The 18701-nt window shown below is 36.7% G+C and overlaps 1 protein-coding gene across 8 annotated transcripts in view; it reads right to left on the bottom strand.

The window, feature by feature from the left end:
• Positions 1-18701, bottom strand: part of brat (tripartite motif-containing protein brain tumor) — a 153663-nt gene that overhangs the window by 127561 nt on the left and 7401 nt on the right. For 2 of the 8 annotated variants that reach the window (XM_033481345.2, XM_033481354.2), the window contains exon 1: positions 4398-5712. The exons of the other annotated variants lie outside the window; for them this stretch is intronic. The gene's annotated coding sequence lies outside the window, so the exon portion shown is untranslated. Of the gene's footprint in view, positions 1-4397; positions 5713-18701 lie in introns of those variants that run through there. 8 annotated transcript variants of the gene reach the window in all.

The raw sequence follows: 18701 nt of genomic DNA, 5'->3' as shown, positions 1-18701 counted from the left end.
AGAAGAATATGAAAATTTTTATCCTGTTCTAGATAAAAGAAAATGAGGAGCTATCGTTTTTTTTAAAAAGTACACAACATATAATCAACTGGTAATTTCAATTTAGTTCATCAACACAAGTACCGCAGACGACGCTCGACTGGTAAAAAAAGACCCCGTATTTTTGCGTGCGTTGATCAAATTTTCCAACGACGAGAATGTAAAATATTCCCCGATAATTGCTGGCTATTTTTGACGATATTCGAGGATTTATGTACACGGTTTTAATAGCTGCCGAAAAAGCGCTATTAAAAACGAAAGAAAAACCTTTTTATGCAGCTTAGTCGTATCCCGTAGAACGTAATAAATAAACAAGTTTCAATTAATTAATATGGCCATCATAAACAGGATTAATAAATTACAATTTGTTTATTTGTTAATAAAGATATAGTTGTCCTAATAAAGTTAGAACAATTTCTGCTCTTTAAAATATTTATTTTCGAAGATACTGATTTATTTGTTTTTACATTATTACACTACAAATTGTATTTATTTATGGCAACATTGAGTAGCTGCAATTTAAAATAGTAGGAAGAACAAGTGAATTTTAAAATGTTAATTATTTTTAATCTATTAAAATTATTGCTGGAAGAAAGAACTTGCTACTTGGTTTCAATTTCTTGCAATCGATGGCGATAATTCTTTTCTTTCTAGAAATTCGCATCATAATGCGGGACAGAAATTGCAGTCAAAAATTCTAAATTTCCTTGACAATTTCATCGGACTCCAAACAAATGTTGCACCGATAGAATCACAATTCACTACTAAGTTTGTACTTTCAGTCGATAATTGGGATACCCGCCGCGTTAATTCTCGTTCGGAAATGCGACAACGATTTTCTGTCAGTCCGAAAGAAAAATTCTAGTGTTTTGACGTAACCTTCTATACCGAACACGTGGACGTTTTAAAGTGAAACGTATTTACTCGGAATCGCGTAAAAGTGACTCATGTACTGTCACGAAGCAAGCGTATATCCTCGGAGTTATGAATGAAACGATTCTATAGGCTCGATGGCTATACTTATCAGGATTTCTGATTCGCTCTACACGAGTTTCTGCCGTTTATCGCGGAACTGATACAGTGTTCTCTACTGTACATGTTATAATTGGTACAGTTCCTTTTATTCTGTGTGAATCAAATTTTCAAAATTTTGTCGTATTCTCTTTGGAAAGCAAAATACTCTCTTAAATAAAATATATTTTTATACATTCGATAGAATATTTGTGATTATTATCGGTGCTAATAAAATAATTAATGATTAAAGTCTATTCTACTTACTCAACATATTTTTTGTTACAATATTTACAATTAATTATCAAATATGTATCATTATAAAACATGGTAGAATTTTTATTCATTTATAATGCCACTGTCCGAATTTATTTTGTATATTAACTCACTCGTACATGGAGAAATTTAATTAAAATCTCGTTAAGAGCATTTTTGTGCCTCATACAGGAAAATAAAATTTTGTCATTTTTATGCAACGTTGAAATATTAATTTACACGTACGCAGAGAGTAATTCAAGTTGAGAAAAATTTCAATCGGTACATTTTTGTACTTCGTATTTTGATAGCTCGGTATATTCAGTATTAATACTCCGACTTCTTTCACAGCTGCAATGATTAGCACTTCGTCCTTAACAATTTCTCTGATATAACGACATTTTATTTATTTCATGTATGTCTCCACTTACTTTTATTTATAAATTTTCATAACAAAAGAATCAAATTTTGTTTCGATTTAAAAGCATATGAATAACATTCATGTTGCTTGAATTATTAATGCTTGATGACCGAGAAAATGTTCAACTTAATGCATATTATTTTAAATTGAACTGCCACAAGTTTGTTTCGGTTTGTTTATACTAATATTGATTATAAGAACTGTACAGGAAAAAAAAGTAGTTTGCAATAAAGTGAATCATTAAAATGAAGGAGGAGGACGTTAAAAGTTCAGACATCAATATCTATGAGTTAAACTAATATTAGATTGATCAAGACAAGGAACATGAACCACAAGAAGGGGCTTCTAATAGCTAACCATTAAGATTTACATTCTAGACCTCGTAATTAATAATTAGCTTCGAAAAGTGAAGATGTAATATTTCTCAAATGTATGTTTGATCTCCCTCGAAGAGCCAAACCTTTCGTTCAGGAGAGAAATCGATGAGCGACCTGCATCGATGAACGCGCATTATTCCATTCGAAAATGAATCATCAACGCGAGGAGAAGATACTCGATGCCACGAGTACAAAACCAGCTTGTTTCGCGGCGAAACCCACTTGATCTCGATGAATTTTGATAGCTGTTTCCTTCGAGCACGCTTATACCGGCCGTCCGTCCGTTCTTTCTGTTATGAATTTCGCTCGCTCGAGAACAGAGACGAATAAAACTCATCGTGCCAGCGTATATGAATTCGCGTATTCAGCTTTTCGGACTTTCGGGTCAACAATAAAAATGTTAAGCACTTAACGGTAGAATTACCAGACGAGTCGACGTAACTCGTTTCGAAATTATTTTTTTCGTTTTCGCATTATCCGGCTCGAATATTTTTGCGAGAAATTTTTTAATCAACTCGCTTATTCGCGCAAAATCGAGAAATTCTGGTATTTCTATAAATAAATTAATATTTTCTTCTTAAAAAGAAACAGTTAATATTATCAACCCTCGAACGACGAGAAGAATTCATCACTATTATAATAAAACTTGTGTCAAAAAGAGAAACGTATGAAAGAAATTTGTGAATTAATGAATTAGTTTGAATAAAAATGTTGTAACAAAATAATGTACTAATTCTTCTTTCTTAAAATTGTAGATTTCCAAAACTGATTATAAAGTACTACTGAGCTGTCGCTCTTAGTGTTTTCATTTTGAGATACACTATTTGAAGGTATTATACGTAGTAATTTCAAAACATCTGGTACCATTTTCAAAAATTGAAATATTTTTTAAATAATCATAATGTAAATTCAGCTGTAATTCGTTGTAGATCATAGTTTTTTCATGCAAGAAAAATGTTACTCGTCGGCTTCCTATATGCTGAAGTCACGAGAGCAACAGGGGATGAAAATGGTGGCGCCCTTGAACGCGCAAGTCAAGATTCTAAAGGTGACACTTCACATTCTCTAAAATTCAAGAAAATCGAAACTGTCAAATATCGCGGTACTTAATGCGTGACGCGATTTATATTTAAGAAAATATTATTGAAAATTTCAGTGCTTCTAGAAATAACAGGAAACATCGAGAAGTGCTAAAAAATTTGAATTACTGAAAAAGTACAAATATCAAAAAGTTCCGATGACGTCCCTATGTTTATAATAAATTAGATTTGTATGCTTGGGACGAACGAATTTTGTTGAATATTGTAACAGCCGCTCGCTGTAATGAATGTCACCGGAAGTAGGATGGTCTGCGAACCGCATAAACTTCAAAGTCTTGATCACAAAGAAAGAAAACATTTAACAATCCACAAGAATATTTATAGTTGACTATACTACAGTCATCAATTAAATTTTCCAACGAATAAATTACTATTAATAAATAAACATCGTACATAAATAATGAGACTGACAATTCTGTTTATAATTCATTACACGGTGAATTCGAAACTGTAAATATCGAATTCAATTTTCAAGTTCAGAAAATCCTAACGCTCGCAAATATGTATTGCCTAACCTTGGCACAAGTCACAGGCTTCTTAATCTTCGTTTATATTGATTTCCACTAGTTTTCAGTCAGCAGAGTCTCGATTTCCCAAGATAATGGAAAAAATTTCACAACGGCAATAAATATTTGATCGACCGAAGTCAATTCTCCGGTGAGCCGCGAGACCTTGAAAATTCTAAACTTAGAAATGCTCGATCTTTAAACATCGAGAGTCGTGGAGTAATTACACAACAGTGCCGGCGGAAATTAGAATCCGCGCTTAATATTATTTAGAACTTAGCATTTCGATGGAAGGTGATTACCATCCAGATATGTATTACCATTCCCACGACAAAATCTTGTCAATGACACATGAAATGTCAGAAGGACAATAAACAGAGACGTTTGTGCCGCGTACCGTCCAAAATAAGTCACGATTTTCCTGAATAAGCCAATCATAGTACGACTATTCTAGAATCTTCGGAACACACGCCATCTCACAACAATTTCGGCGTGGTTCACCGAAAACTGCGAAGAACTAGTTCCGGAGCCTATAGTTTCCTTATGAAACCACGAAAGACCATTCAATTCCACTTGAACGCGAGCAATTATCAACGCTACATCTGCTGGGTTTTGCCGCTTCAACATGGAGTCGCTGGCAGCAGCGTCATCGGTTTAATTTGAATAAAAAGTGTAATATTAAACTCACCGTAAATACGAGGATAATCCGTAGGTGGTTGAACGGAGAGCACACTGCTTTTATATTCTATTTTTTTGTCGAGAAAAAACGCTCTACTTCTTTCAAACTCGCACAGTGTTCCTGTGGCACATGTCACACAAAGCGGGAGATGTAGACGGTGTGGATCGGTCGCCTTTAGTCACTTTTTTTGTTCGTATATCCGGATCCTGCTTTCGTCACACTTGGTCGAGCTTCCTAGCACTTTCGGCAGCAACAATGTACGCGACGATCGGTTCTCGTTGGTTTGCGTACAAATGAACGACGGCCGTTGGTCACCGACGGTACTGGCGGTACGGAGTGCGAACGGTCGTTAGGTTAGGTTGCCGGTACGTTCGGCACGCATGCACGCAGGAACCTGTCAGTCGAAGATCTGACTCGATGTGTCCTTCGGTCTCTCTTCGGACTTGAACTTGAAATACGAAAGCACCTTGATAGAAAGAGCACACACGCGTTTCCTCGGCGTTGAACAACTTCGACACAAATTGCAGCCAGATACGATACGCGGGGGCGATGTCGAACGTGCCCGCATACACTCGGAGCCGATTCCGATGGAAAATTTCAACGAATACCAAGGAATTCCCTCCGCGTTCAAAAGAGAGCACGTACGTGTGCGTGTGCTTGGGCTTCTATATCGACCAATGGGAACGAAACGACCCGTCAAAAAGCACGTATATTATTCTTCGGTTTGTCTTTTTCCTCTCTGTCTCTTTTGCCGGCGAGCCGGTTCACAGACGCACGCTTGCTTCTCGTTCTCTGCCGTTCCTCTTTTCAACTGTTCCGCTCTTTGTTCCGCACGGCTCGGCCGCTGCTACGTGACTGACCGCTTCGTACACACTCGTGCCGCACGAGGCGCGGCGAAGACTAACGAAGGGGGACCAACGGTTCGTCGATCGGAATCGACCCTCGGTTGAGGGAGCCTTCCTTTGTTCAGGCGAGACTGTGCGGCATGGCTCGTAGCGTGCTTTCCCCTCTCTTTCGCTCTTTCCGACTCACTGTTCCCTCTCTCACTCTCTCCCTCCCTCTCTCTCTCTCTTGCTCTCAAGCTCCCTCCGACGCGACGTTCCTTTCCTCTTCCTTTCCACTTTTATTTCTATCCCTCAGTTTTCCCTCTCGCGCACGTATGCAGCCGGTCTCGATATCTTCCTCTCGCTCATTCACGATCCTCTCTTCCCTTTTTTATCTCTTGGTTACTTTTCTCTTTCTCTCTCCCTCTCTCTCCAGCTTCACTCACTTCACTAATACTTCGACGTGAACGATCGCGCGGACTGTTGGTAACTGAGACGACGCCGACGATGCAAGGCGAATTCACACACGGCATCGCGACGTCGGTGGCGGCGGCGGCGGCGGCGGCGGCGGTGGTGGCGGCGACGGCGGCGACGGCGGTGGTGGCGGTGGTGGTAGTGGTGGTGGTAGTGGTGGTGCTCCTGCTGCTGATGCTGATGACGGTGGTGGTGGTGGTGGTGGTGGTGCTGATGGTGGTAGTAGTGGTAGTGGCGGCGGTGGTGGCGGCCACGTCCCTCCTCGTCGCGACGAAACTTAGTGGGGGGCGTACGAACGCAACTACCACCGGTTACTGTTCCCCTCATGTCTTCCTTCGCTTCGGGATGCCGTACGACATCCTCCACACCCCGCCGATATATTCCGTACACGCACATAGAGACAACACAACCACCCATTGCCGGCCGTGACAACGGATGTGCGAACGCAATGAAATCACTTGAAAGTTAATCATCGCGTGGCATAACTACGATCGATTGCTTTTATGCAACCCAATGAATTCCAGCGATGCTATTGCGAAGTACTTGGTGATTGCACGTTTGTGTGGGCGCACCTATCAAATTGCCCTTAATGCGTACAGATTCTGACAATTTTTTTCTAGCTTAACCATTTTAGTGCCGATCAAAAGAATTGTATGTACATGAACGCAAAATACCAAAGCCTGTTTGTTGTAGTTTAAAGTTTCCGAAAGAAATTTTGTAAAATCTGATAACTAGAAAATTCATGAAGGAACATAAATTAAGAAATAAAACTGGTATTTATGGAAAATATTAAGAAAACATTGTTTCCACTAACAACGATATTATCGTTGGTTGGCAGTAAAGGTTAAAATCACCGGTTCATATTTTTCTATTACGAGATTGTTGAGATTATGATATATATTCAATGATATATCATTATTATGATATATAATTCAAACTTAAGTTGCAACAAAAGCGATGAAAAGTCGCAATCAATTCGATTGTGTCTTTTTTATAAAACTGTATTGCGGTCAGAAGTAACCCCAACACGGTATTCCTATTTTATTTTGTAGAAAACGTTTAATTTTTCACCTTATTATTATTATTATTTTATTCACGGGCTAAGAATAGAATAGTATGAATGGTTTATCTAGAGTTAGATTAACACCTATAATAATTAGATTTACTTTTTGCACTTTTTATGTGGGATCTATCATGATCTCAATATACCATTTATTTTAGTGAAAAACATCGTACCACAGTTAGGGGTTAAGTCTCTTTCATTACCACCCGTAGCAGGAAATATTCGATTAACCCTCGGACGGCGGATCTCCGTACGACTACTATACAATTGACGATGCTCGCGGGACAATTCTGAGCTCCATTTATCAAATTTTTAAATATATCTTTGTATATATTAGTTGTAGATCCATTAGTATGTTATCCTCAACGTAACTGTTATTTATTTTACTTAATAGCCGAAAATTGGGTAAGTAAACGACAATTCAAATTGGTTAAAATATTGTTGGGATCTTGTTGGATTGTTGGAACCATAACAAACAGGTTTGTGATTTAAAATTCATAACGAGATTACGGATTTTCATGTAAATTAAAAATATTCTGCTGTAATTGCAAGAAAGAAGAATGCAATAGTAACGTATTTCTTACAAACAATATAAAAGTAATAACATAAAAATAACATGACAGTAATAATATAACGATAATATAACAGTAATAATATGAAAATAATAAAATAGTAATAGCATAAAAATAATGTAAAAATTTGCAATCAATATATTACACCCATTTACTGAATATTGAATCAATACGATTGTTCATCGATAAAAATACGAAAGTTTCATAGTCGGTATTTCGCCATCAATTTCCTCCCTATTGTCTTTACGTATAGTACAATAGCTAATTTCTCAATAGCGATAGAAATGTAGAAATAAAATTGTTTACCATGCTTCTAGTCATGAATATGCGACCAGAAGGAAAAGCATCGAACGGCAGAAACGAGATGGAAACGGAGATTTAATGGAAAGAGCAACTATGGAGGAGCTCGAGGCCCCAATAAATTTGAAGTTCGACGTTCGTGAGAAAATGCTAGACGTCGAAGATCGTATTCAGGATTTCTGGCTGATGCGAAACTGCTCCCTTTCCATTCATCATTCTCCCCCCTGGCAACACCATAGTCTCCCACAGCGACCTTTAATTTTCCTCTATATCTAACAGTTTTTATGGCTGAATGCCCACTCTATGAATAATTTTTAAATCAATTATTCCGCGCGGCAATTTCAATCTAAATTTGCTATTATAATTTTATTTGTTGTTACAATATATTCTCTGTTAATATTGTTTTCATCAGAACGGCTAAATCTGTTCCATTTTATTTAAAAAGATTGACATTTTTATCCCTACTCATTGAGGGTTCACGCTCTACCTCTACATAAAAATAAACCATAAACGCGTACGCGTTTCTAAAAATGCTAGCGATGATCAAATTTCTCGAGAAATGTTCGCGATCAAAATACAAAAAAATACTTCGCAAGACCAAGAGAATAATCTCTCTAAACAAAGTGATATAAACCACCAATTCTTATTCTCAAATTGATATAAATACGTACCTCTGGAAACGCTATTAATTACTATTACGCTGTCTCTCTAGCACCAGCATAATTTCGAGTTCGTATTTTTTCTAGAAGTGATCTCTTTTCATGGCTGTAATGGACGATGTTGAATCGTGGGAACAAAGTGTAACTATCGATCAAGACGGAATCGCCTCGCGTGTCCGGCGAGTAAACTATTAACCTACGGGGGAAAAAACAGTTCTCTCCCAAATTGGACGCGATACTATCTCCTATATTACGGGTTTGATATTGAATATCGTCGGAAACTTTTGCGATGCCAGTATAGCAGTTACCAAAGAAATACTACGCGGTATAAATAAAATATCTCGCAATAATATAATATTCCACGCACACGAATTACCATTCGTGTTTTTTCCGAAGCCTTACGGATCCAGATAAAAACCTTCCAATTCCACCCTTTCATTGAACTGCGACAGAACTAGACGGCCAACGGTTCACCCTATCTATCAGTTGCATTTTTTCTATGCAAATCGTAGTGACGTCTATATAACTTCGTGGCATTTTCTTGCAGCGCGTGCTAGTTCTGACCTCTATGGTATTACATATGTGTCCATCGCTTGTGCTGCAACTATGTATCTCTTGAAATTTGTATCATAGTTACATGAAGTTCTCAATTTCACTGTACGTTGCAATAATTCTGTTGAATATTATTTAATTTTATGAATTTTCACTTTTTATTTATATTAAACGAACTTTGCTACAGTATCTCAGATAAAATCTTCATCCAAAAAGCTTCTTAGGACTAAGTTGCATTATTTCGAGGGCTATGCGTAATGTCAATTTTACAAGGTTTTTTAGAAGAACCTTGTATATTTCAATGCAGGCCTCGACAACAATTTTTTATTATCGTTATGCCTGGCCCTTGAAGCAGTATAACGTGACAAAATTTGTTCACTCAAGAAAATTTAACAAAATATCATATTTCTATATCAGAAATAATAGAAAATAGAAATATACAAACACGAAATTTTGTCAAGATCTTTTTATTATACTAGAAAATACTATATTAGAAGTAATAGAAAATGAAAATATACAAATACGATATTTTGTTAAGGTTTCGTTTAGATATCACTAACGATGTAAAAGTTACTTTGGTTCTATAATTATATGTATATGCACACCACCAGTACATTTAGATTTAAAGTTCTGAACTGAACATACCGTATACGAACGAACTAAGATTTTTTAAATGCAAGAGTAATAGTTACTGTGTGATATATTTTAACTATCTGGTTTAACTTTCGGTTTTATTAATTAAATGACTTTTTAGGGTTGTCATCCGGCACTTAACGTGTTAGGAAGCTATAGTTTGAGTCACCGCACTGGCAGATCAGGTTGATGTATACGCGTTAAATGGCGCAGTTTGGTCACAGTGGGTGCGAAAAAGGCATCAGTGGACTGGATTAAGGCTGTCGAGGAAAATGTAATGCCCCTGATCCACGACCGAGCAATAAGGAGCACCTGCTTCGAGACCAGGAGACGTTATATACATACGTATAACCAGCACACCCTGTGTATTTTCTCTGACCAGTTACGTCCCGTCTTGTTCCGGACAAGCGGATACAAAGGCCAGCGGTTCTCATTTGCGCGTCGATCAATCGGCCAGAAAGTGTAATTACTTTTTCTCCGTTTCTTGTTGCGAGAATTATGACCGTTTGAAATATCTTTAGCGAATTATACCAATAAAAGACAGAATTTTAAGGAACTGGAATAGCACAGAATTTGATTTGCTTCGTGAAGTACTCTAACAATAAGAGGTTTCCAAATGCTCGTTCAAGGACGATGGCTTTTTATCTAAATGAATATTGCGAATAATCAAATCATTGGAAACTTTATACATTTTATTTTCTTACACAATGGAAGTGATATAAAGTTTTACAGCTATGTTTCAAAATATTTTAATTTTGTTTTCAATGGCACATGTGCGTCAGAATAATTTCGGATTCACATTATTGGAATGTAAAACTGTTTTTCTGTTCGTCACGATTGACACAACACACCTTTTCTTGAAAATGCATTTTATGCAAAAATTTTCGTTTATTATTCTGATCAGATAATCAGAATTCCGTTAAGAGTGAAGGAAGTGTTGATTTTGAAAGAATCTTCGCTGCCGAAATATTCCTGTTTACATTGACATTAATAATTCTCGCACAGTCGACACAGTCATTTTTACCACGAGCATGTGTTTCCAACGCGACTGTTAACATTCGTTGATAAGAAAAGTGAGCGACGCAGATTCCAGTTATCGGAAAATTACGATCCAGTGGGACTGTGTTTCGAAAATGTGTAGCCATAGTTCGTTTGATAGTGGCTGTACCTAAACACTTCGTTATCAGTATTTTAAAATATTTTTATATTTATATATATTTTCACACACACACACACACTCAAGTTATACATTTTTCTATTCACTGTTGCTCCGCGAAATTCAATTTGAAAATTGCATTATAAAACGTATTTTATTATTTAAATGCAAGTTTTCTATTTCTTAGAATGTATCACATTTGAAAAAATGCTTCATTCGTTCAGCTGAATATTCATTAGGGCAAATGTTGAGTAAAATTACGCCAACTTTCTTTATTATTTATTACTCTCAAATATCATTCAAAGACGTTACTTTTGTCAAGAGCTATTTCTACCATTATATTCTTGTTTGAAACAGTTCCATTAATTTTCATCATTCCATCTCACAATTACACATGTTTCCCGTTTCCACGAACAAACGCGATGCTGCACTTTTGTAGAACTTTTTCGTTCCCAATTTTTCTTTCTCACACTTTTCTCTGTGACTCGAACACACGATTTTTCGAGGATTACATTTCCCTTTTAAAGAGACGTAAATTTTTTCGGTTAAACCCGATATGATAGACGTATACTTTATTCTGAGAATTCTTTTTAATTCACACTCAGAATAGACGCAAAATGTTGCTTAAAAAACTGCATGCTCATCCAGTTAAACAACGTTTTGTTTCTCAAGAAGAAACAGATTAATACTGTGAAAATTTAGAATTCAGAAAACTTAGTATATCTCAATAATTTACCAAATAATGTTTCTTAGTCTTCAACGCTCCACAGCATTTAACACTAAATAAACAATAATAACTTCTGCTAACTATTGCACGTTTGTATAATGTTGCGAATTAGTAAATTCATATCAAATTTATGCAGCGTCACATATTTATAAATAACAAATAAGTCCGTAGAATAAATTTAGTTCGTTTGATTGTTTCAATTTATTATGTTAACATGATTAACATAAATTGAAACAATCAAACGAACTGAATGTATTCTGCGGACTTATTTCTTATTTATAAATATGTGACGCCCCCCCCCCCCCCCCCCGAGTAAATTCGACACGAATTTATTTATCTCCAACACCACACTTTCGCCCGTAGGTTAAATAAATTCCACTGATTCCCCTTAGTTCGTGTAGTAGTATCAACATCTGAAATCATTTCCAACTTGCGGATCCTTTCGAAGAACAGATCCACATCAACGACTACCGACGAATAGCGCGTAAATTAATATTGAGAAAACAACTTTTCCCCGAATGTAATGCAGTTTCGCACGTTGGAATTGGTGCGATCTGTAGCCGTCGAGTAAAAACGCGGACTCGGTCGAAATTTGTAACGGTTCCGGTGGTGAACATAAATTACAGTTTTCGGAAACCACGTCCGCCTCGGCTTCGATTCTACCGTTTCTCGTAATTATCACGGCTTGCCGCGCACCCGTTTCTGACATGTGCGTCGGGAAACAGCTGATTCTTTGAGAAAGCGGCAGCTGGAGCGTCGTCGCGTCGCGTCGCTGCGAAGAATTTCCAGTGTTATCATCGCAGTCTCGTTGTCACGGCGTTCCATTATGATTCAAAGCGGTGTGCCATCCGGGCTGAATAAATCGGGGGAATCAATCGTCGAACGGCTGACTCATTGATCTTCGCTCGATCATCTCTCTTCCTCTGGTCATTCTATTTTTCTCCAGCCCTCTCTATCTCGTTCCATCTCTCTTTATCTCTTTCCCTCTGGTCTCTCACCTTGGGTCCTGAATCGTTCGCCGTGCTCCTCCCCATCGGTCGGCTTTCACGTCGATCGGAACATTTGGAGGCGAGCAATCGTGTTGGCGTGTGCCATGCCGGAAAACAGCTGACTTGTACTTTTTCGTAGGAGAAGCAGCTGGCCCCACAGTCCATGGGCCAAGAGCAGTCTGCGTGCCTTATACCGGGTGTTCTCTCTGTTAACCACCGATCTCAGCTAATAACTCGCACCTTTCACGGGCCATAAGCTGCTAGGAAACAGCCCGACGGCCACGACGTTTCGTAGTCCGTGGAATTTTTATGGGTTCGTCGATCAATTTTCGGGGAAAAGTCGTCCCCTACATAATGGATAACGATTCCACGGAATCCGGGGACGCTTGTAACTCAAAAATCATTTCGTACGTGGACCTGCGCCACGAATATGGATCGCATGGCTTATTTCTGGACACGCGTTTCCATACTCGTAATTACCGGACCGTGAATTTTACTTCCTGTGTAGTTCAATGTACAAATGCGTTTCCATTGCGGTTGCCGCACCTAAACGAGGCCTCATTGGCCGAACTTTGATTTTCTTCTTTTTCGGAACGCCTCGAAAAATCCTATAAAATCGAACTCCATTGATTAGACCGAAACTGCAAAGTTACTTCCGTTATGCTTTCAAATTTTACTAAAACTTTAACAATACAAGACAATACGATATTTCAGAAAATACTTGTTCTTGAGGAAATATCTTGTCTTGTTCTTATTTAAATCTTGGAATAGAAAATATTGATCTTATCTCGCGATTTTATTCAATATATATATTATTTTATTCAATAATAGGTATATCATTGAAATATCGTTTATCGATATTTTCCCTATATTATTTAATGAAATAAGTAATATAATCATTTGTGTGTGCGTATACAGAGTGTCCCATAATTATGTCAACACTAGAATAGGGGTGATTTCTGAGGTCATTTAAAGTAATTTTTTCCTTAGCGAAAATACAATCCGCGGCTTTGTTTATGAGTTATTAACGAAAAACAATGACCAATGAGAGGCGAGATCAGCTAGCGTGAGGGGGCTGAGCCAATGAGGGAACTGGATTTCGTCCGTCCGTTAGCTCGGCCGCTTCGCGCCAGCTGAGCTTCCCTCTCATTGGTCACTGTTTTTCGTTAATAACTCGTAAACAAATCCATGGATTGCATTTTCGCTAAGGAAAAAGAAGAATCACCACTTTTCGGGTATTAACATAATTGTGCTTTATAAACATTTTAAAACAAAATTAAGTAAACGATTTAACCACACATTTCTGCGAGTAACATTGTAATCGAAAAATACACACACTAGCAGCACACAATTAATAGGTCTCTACAATATTTTAATTGAAACACATCGTATATCTATTCGTAAAAAATGTAGTCCATGTAACAAATAGACGATTGGTATGATTGAGATTAAGAGTAGCTGCATACATAGTAATTGTGGCTATAAAACAGATTACTTTATAAAATTGTGTTGTATTTAACAATGTATGAATCATATTGAAAATCCTAAAGTAGACAAGATTAAGAATCTTCTAAGACACAAGATATGAACTATATTATTTTGTGAAGCTTATATTTTTGCTTCAGAGAGTCTCGATCTCGTATTGGAGATACTTTTAACTTCTTATCTTTATATTGTCTTGGTCTTTCGAGACCAGTGAAAGCCCTAGATCTTACAGATTCTATTGCATGAAAAAGGAATTGCTGATACCTACAAGATAATTTTTGAAGATGGTCTCCTAAAAGAGAAATGGTCACAGGAACAATGGCTCACTTTAGAATCGATATTCCCCGCGAAGAAGTGACATCAAATAAAATTAATGTAATTACGTGCAATTAAGCGCGAATGAAGCACGAAGCGCGGTAATAAGAGCAGGGTCGTAGATTTTAGAGAACTAGAGATAATCGGTACGTTAAGTATTGCTCCCAAAGCGAGGAGTTCAGAAGGTTGCGTGCATAGAAACGTAAGAAAGAACCGATCAAAGAACAATCCGGTTGGTCGGTAATTACGAAAGTTTCACACTTTTAATCGCCATTTCTCCGCACGACGACGCTCCTCGATTTACTTTTCGTGGTGTTCGGTTGAGATGTCGATGGGGAATTCGCCACTGGTTTATCACGAAATTGTCCAAATAGGGCTTTCGCAAGCGAGGATCCCCTTCGGGTCTCGCGAATAGGGCGACAAGTCACGCAAAGTGTCACAAAATGCTGCGACAATGGTGTTGTGTGAGTGAAGTTACAGATGGTGTTTAATAACGCAAGGATCACGCAGCAATGGTATGTAAAATAGTGTTGAAGTTGCAGATTACTTCGTTAGAAGATTCTTTAGCAGCGTGACTTTATCAGCGAGCGGGTCTTGGCGCTTCACAGTGGAAACTCGTTTATCATGGTCAAAATTAAATTTTTAAAGTATTACATTTCAAAAAAAATTCTTTTTACATTTATTGATAACTCTTGAAAGATTTAAAATCGAAAATATTAGCCACTTTAAATCATTACATGTGCGGGGACATCACATTAAGGACAAAATTCGGAAATTCAAAATGAAACAAATTAATCTAAGAACTCATTGTGGGGTATGATATAACAGATCTGAATTAATGTTTTATATATACAGAGTGTCCTAGTTTTTTGGCCAAACGATATCAGCATATTCCATCAATGTTGTATTTTCAAAAACAGGCGACACTTCGAAATGGAGCTAACATATGTAGATAAATATTCCCGAACAGTCCATTGTTATTTCGTATTCTTTTTATAATTTTTTAATAAAGCATTTTTCAGCTTACGTTTATATGACATTTTCTTCTTAGTTTCGCTCATAGAATGTGCTGACACCGCTTGGCAGAAAAAACTTAGGACACCCTGCATAATAATAATATTATTAGTTCTTATGAATTGTAGACCTTTGAAACTTTTCATTTTAGTATGTTTATTATATTTTTCACTCAATGAAAATCGCGAGCTAAGTGGTAGGTCAAAGTTCTGTGAAAAATTGCTAGTGCTTTAGAGCTACTAGACAATTCCATTGCAAATAATTAAACAGTAGCTTGTCCAAGTTAGATAAAATTATGTAATCGTGATATAATCGCTAATGACATAAAAGAATGCCGTTATATTATTTTCAACTTATTTGGATTACGAAGAAAAGAACTAATTACCTATTTAAGATCGGTTTCTTAAAATCGATGTATCATATTTTTATTTGATAGAAAAATCCACAGCCTAATCACGAAAGATTATTAGTAAAAATATTCAACATTTACGATTCAATGAAGTATAAGATCAGCAAACACGAAAGCAGGAGTTTCCTTAGTCGTGTATTTTTTGTCCAGAGTCTCGGTACATTATTTTGATTACTATTCGTGAACCTAAATGACACAGAATTACAATCGATCTAATCTACAACCACTACTTGACCCTTATTTGTCAAACTTATTTGTCTAACTTATTTGTCTAATAAAAATAAATTGATATTTTATCGTAACATGTAAATGTATGTCAAAAGGTTATCCTTATCTCACGCACGTTTCTCAGTTTAGTACAGTAACAGAACACAATACCATAAAACAAGCTGAGGCGCTTATTCTATACACTGCACGGTGTTCGAGCTATTGTTACATTAATTACGAACTGTCGTGTACATTCTTTTTATGAGTAAATTGAAAAACAATAGCTTGTCAGGGCAATTAATTTAAGTAAAAAACATATTGACGAACAGCTGTGTAACTTTACCCTTTTGTTTATAGTATCCTCGAAAATGATCAAATAAATTGACAACACAATATACTAATTATAATATCCGCACCAATTATCCGGTTTTATAATTCGAAAAAATTTCATTTTGTTTCTAGTCAAATTCCAATTACGTCGTACATACAATAGGCGGACATTTTAATGCTTGCAATTTTATTTTACCCTTCTCATAATGGAATTCCCTGGGGTCACTTTTATTGTTATTATAGCAAGCTATTCTGCACACTGTAGGGGTTTTCACAGAGAAAAAAACTAATTAAAATTCCGTATCGGATATACTAAAACGTGTTCCACATAATTACAGTTCAAACAACAATATAACGCGTTAGGAACGAGTTGATCGTATTCAAATGAAATTCAAATTTCCAAACTGGATGTATTATAGTCGTTTTGCTTTGAATGCAAATGTTTCGGTAACGTTAGGCATAATTGTTGCATCTTGAAATAGACTACGAAATGCCAAGCACCGGGAGACAAAGGCACGGTTTCTAATCTCTTCGGGAAATTTCTCAGACAATTGGTACAACGATGCGTGGCAATTTGACCAATTATGTTAACTGTACAAGAAATCGACTCGTTAAATTCTTACGGCGATTAAATGCACCCCTTCGCGCGACCCGTTAGACCTATCTACTGATAATAAGCCCGGGATCGATACGCTGTGTCTGCCAGAAAGTCAACCAGCATTATCGGTACAAATACATTTTTCATCGTGCACGCTAACTCGTGCAAACAGTAACAGTAACAGACTCACATGAGACACTATGTTTAGTAAACTCGCCTAATCTTTACCTCTGGAAACCAACCTGTAATTAAAAATTTGAAATCGTAGTCCAATACAATTTTAAACATGTATATTTGTTTTAACAATATTCTCTTATAAATTTTTTATATTTTATTTTTGCAGATAGCTAACTATAATATTTAACAGTATTGTATAAATAAATATACCTCGGAGAGAAAAAATAATATTTACAGCACTTTTTCTTACACGAATACAAAATGACCAAGCTAATGGATAGTTACGCGTAATATATATCATGCTTTTATTCCTGTATCAGCATAGCAGTAATATTCTAAATTGGAAAGAACAGCATTGCATGAATGCGATCCTCTGCTACTATGTGAAGGATACCTATGCACATCATGTCATAGTCTTTAGAACGGGGCTGTTCAAAGGCAGCAGAATGTTCGAGCGTAATGTGAGAGCGTTCTGGCGACTTCCGAAGAGAGTTTCCAGACATTATGTCTATCAGGTGCTAGGCTCTCCCGACGGTCAGCTATTAGAAAACGGAACAATAGATCCACTCGGAAGTCAGCCCTAACCGTTCCGAGAAGCGTTTCCTCTACATAAATTTTTGCTGTCTTCAGTAGTTTTCACTTCGCTGCACTTGCACGATCGTAGACTTCATTCGATTAAGCATTGTTAGTCTACAGTCCCCTTGTTTTAACAAAGCAGACATTTCCGCTGGATAACTAGGAGACAATCCTCTTCTGCAACTTTAATGCTCTTAGTCTCATTTGTAATTTCTAGATTGTAGATCTTTGTGCCGTAACCAGGAGTGACTTGGGAAGTTTTTCCTTTCTTTAATAATGAATATGTAAAATCTACAGTCTAGTTATTTCTGCCATGATGTTTCAAATGGTTCGAAGTCGTACAAGCGAAAATCGTGATTGTTTTTCAACTTTATAATTCGATTGCAGATTCCAATACATAAATATTGCATAGTTTTACCGTTATACATTTTCTACTGTTCTTATTCGTTGTATAGAAATATTATTTCATGAAAGAGTAAAAAGTGCAATGTTCCTCATCAAAATACTTCAATAATCATTTTGAACGCATCATAGTCAAAATTGAACGTTCAAAATCGATGGAAACTTAATTAATTGCATTTGTTTGCAAAAGATCGGAGCTAGAAATTGCAACAGTAGTTCTGCGTACGTTCGCTTCGAATGAGAAAAATATTTTGTCACCAAGTTCATTTTTATATATGTAGTATCGTAATTTAGTGGGTACGTTTAGGACGAGGAGTGTTAGGCTTAGGAGACCGTAGTTTTAAGACATTGTATTAAAAGAGAAACGTTGCTGAAGGCCGGGTCAGATGAAAAAAACCCTTGGCGACGGAGAGCCGGCGGATGCGATTATCACGTTTTTGGAAAAGGCAGAAAAGGCAGACGTTTTTGTCGAAGGAGCGTGTTGGGAGTGGACAAAGTGTGTTCGAGAGTCGTCGAGTGAGGAGCGTTGCGAGTTGTAGAATTAAGTGAAATAGTTGTAATCCTAGTTGTAGATACGGTACGCGATATTTCCTGTTTTCATCACGTTTAGTTCTTTCCTAATCAATACATATTCTATATTGTTTAAATATTGAATCATTTCTACATATATTATCTTTTTGTGTTTTGTTGAAATAAATGCAATTCCAAAATAAAAAAAAAATGTATTACTAATTCAATCCTTACAAATTTGAAGACTTCATATCGATGGCAGGACAAAATATTTTCCACCATTTAAAATATTATTGCTAAATAGAAATATGTAGAATGAAGATCTAAATCTTTACGATGAA

This window comes from Megalopta genalis, chromosome 3 (genome assembly GCF_051020955.1).
Source record: "Megalopta genalis isolate 19385.01 chromosome 3, iyMegGena1_principal, whole genome shotgun sequence".
Taxonomy (NCBI): Eukaryota; Metazoa; Arthropoda; class Insecta; order Hymenoptera; family Halictidae; genus Megalopta; species Megalopta genalis.
Note: the sequence above shows the minus strand (reverse complement) of the source record. Positions and strands in the feature narration are given on the sequence as shown.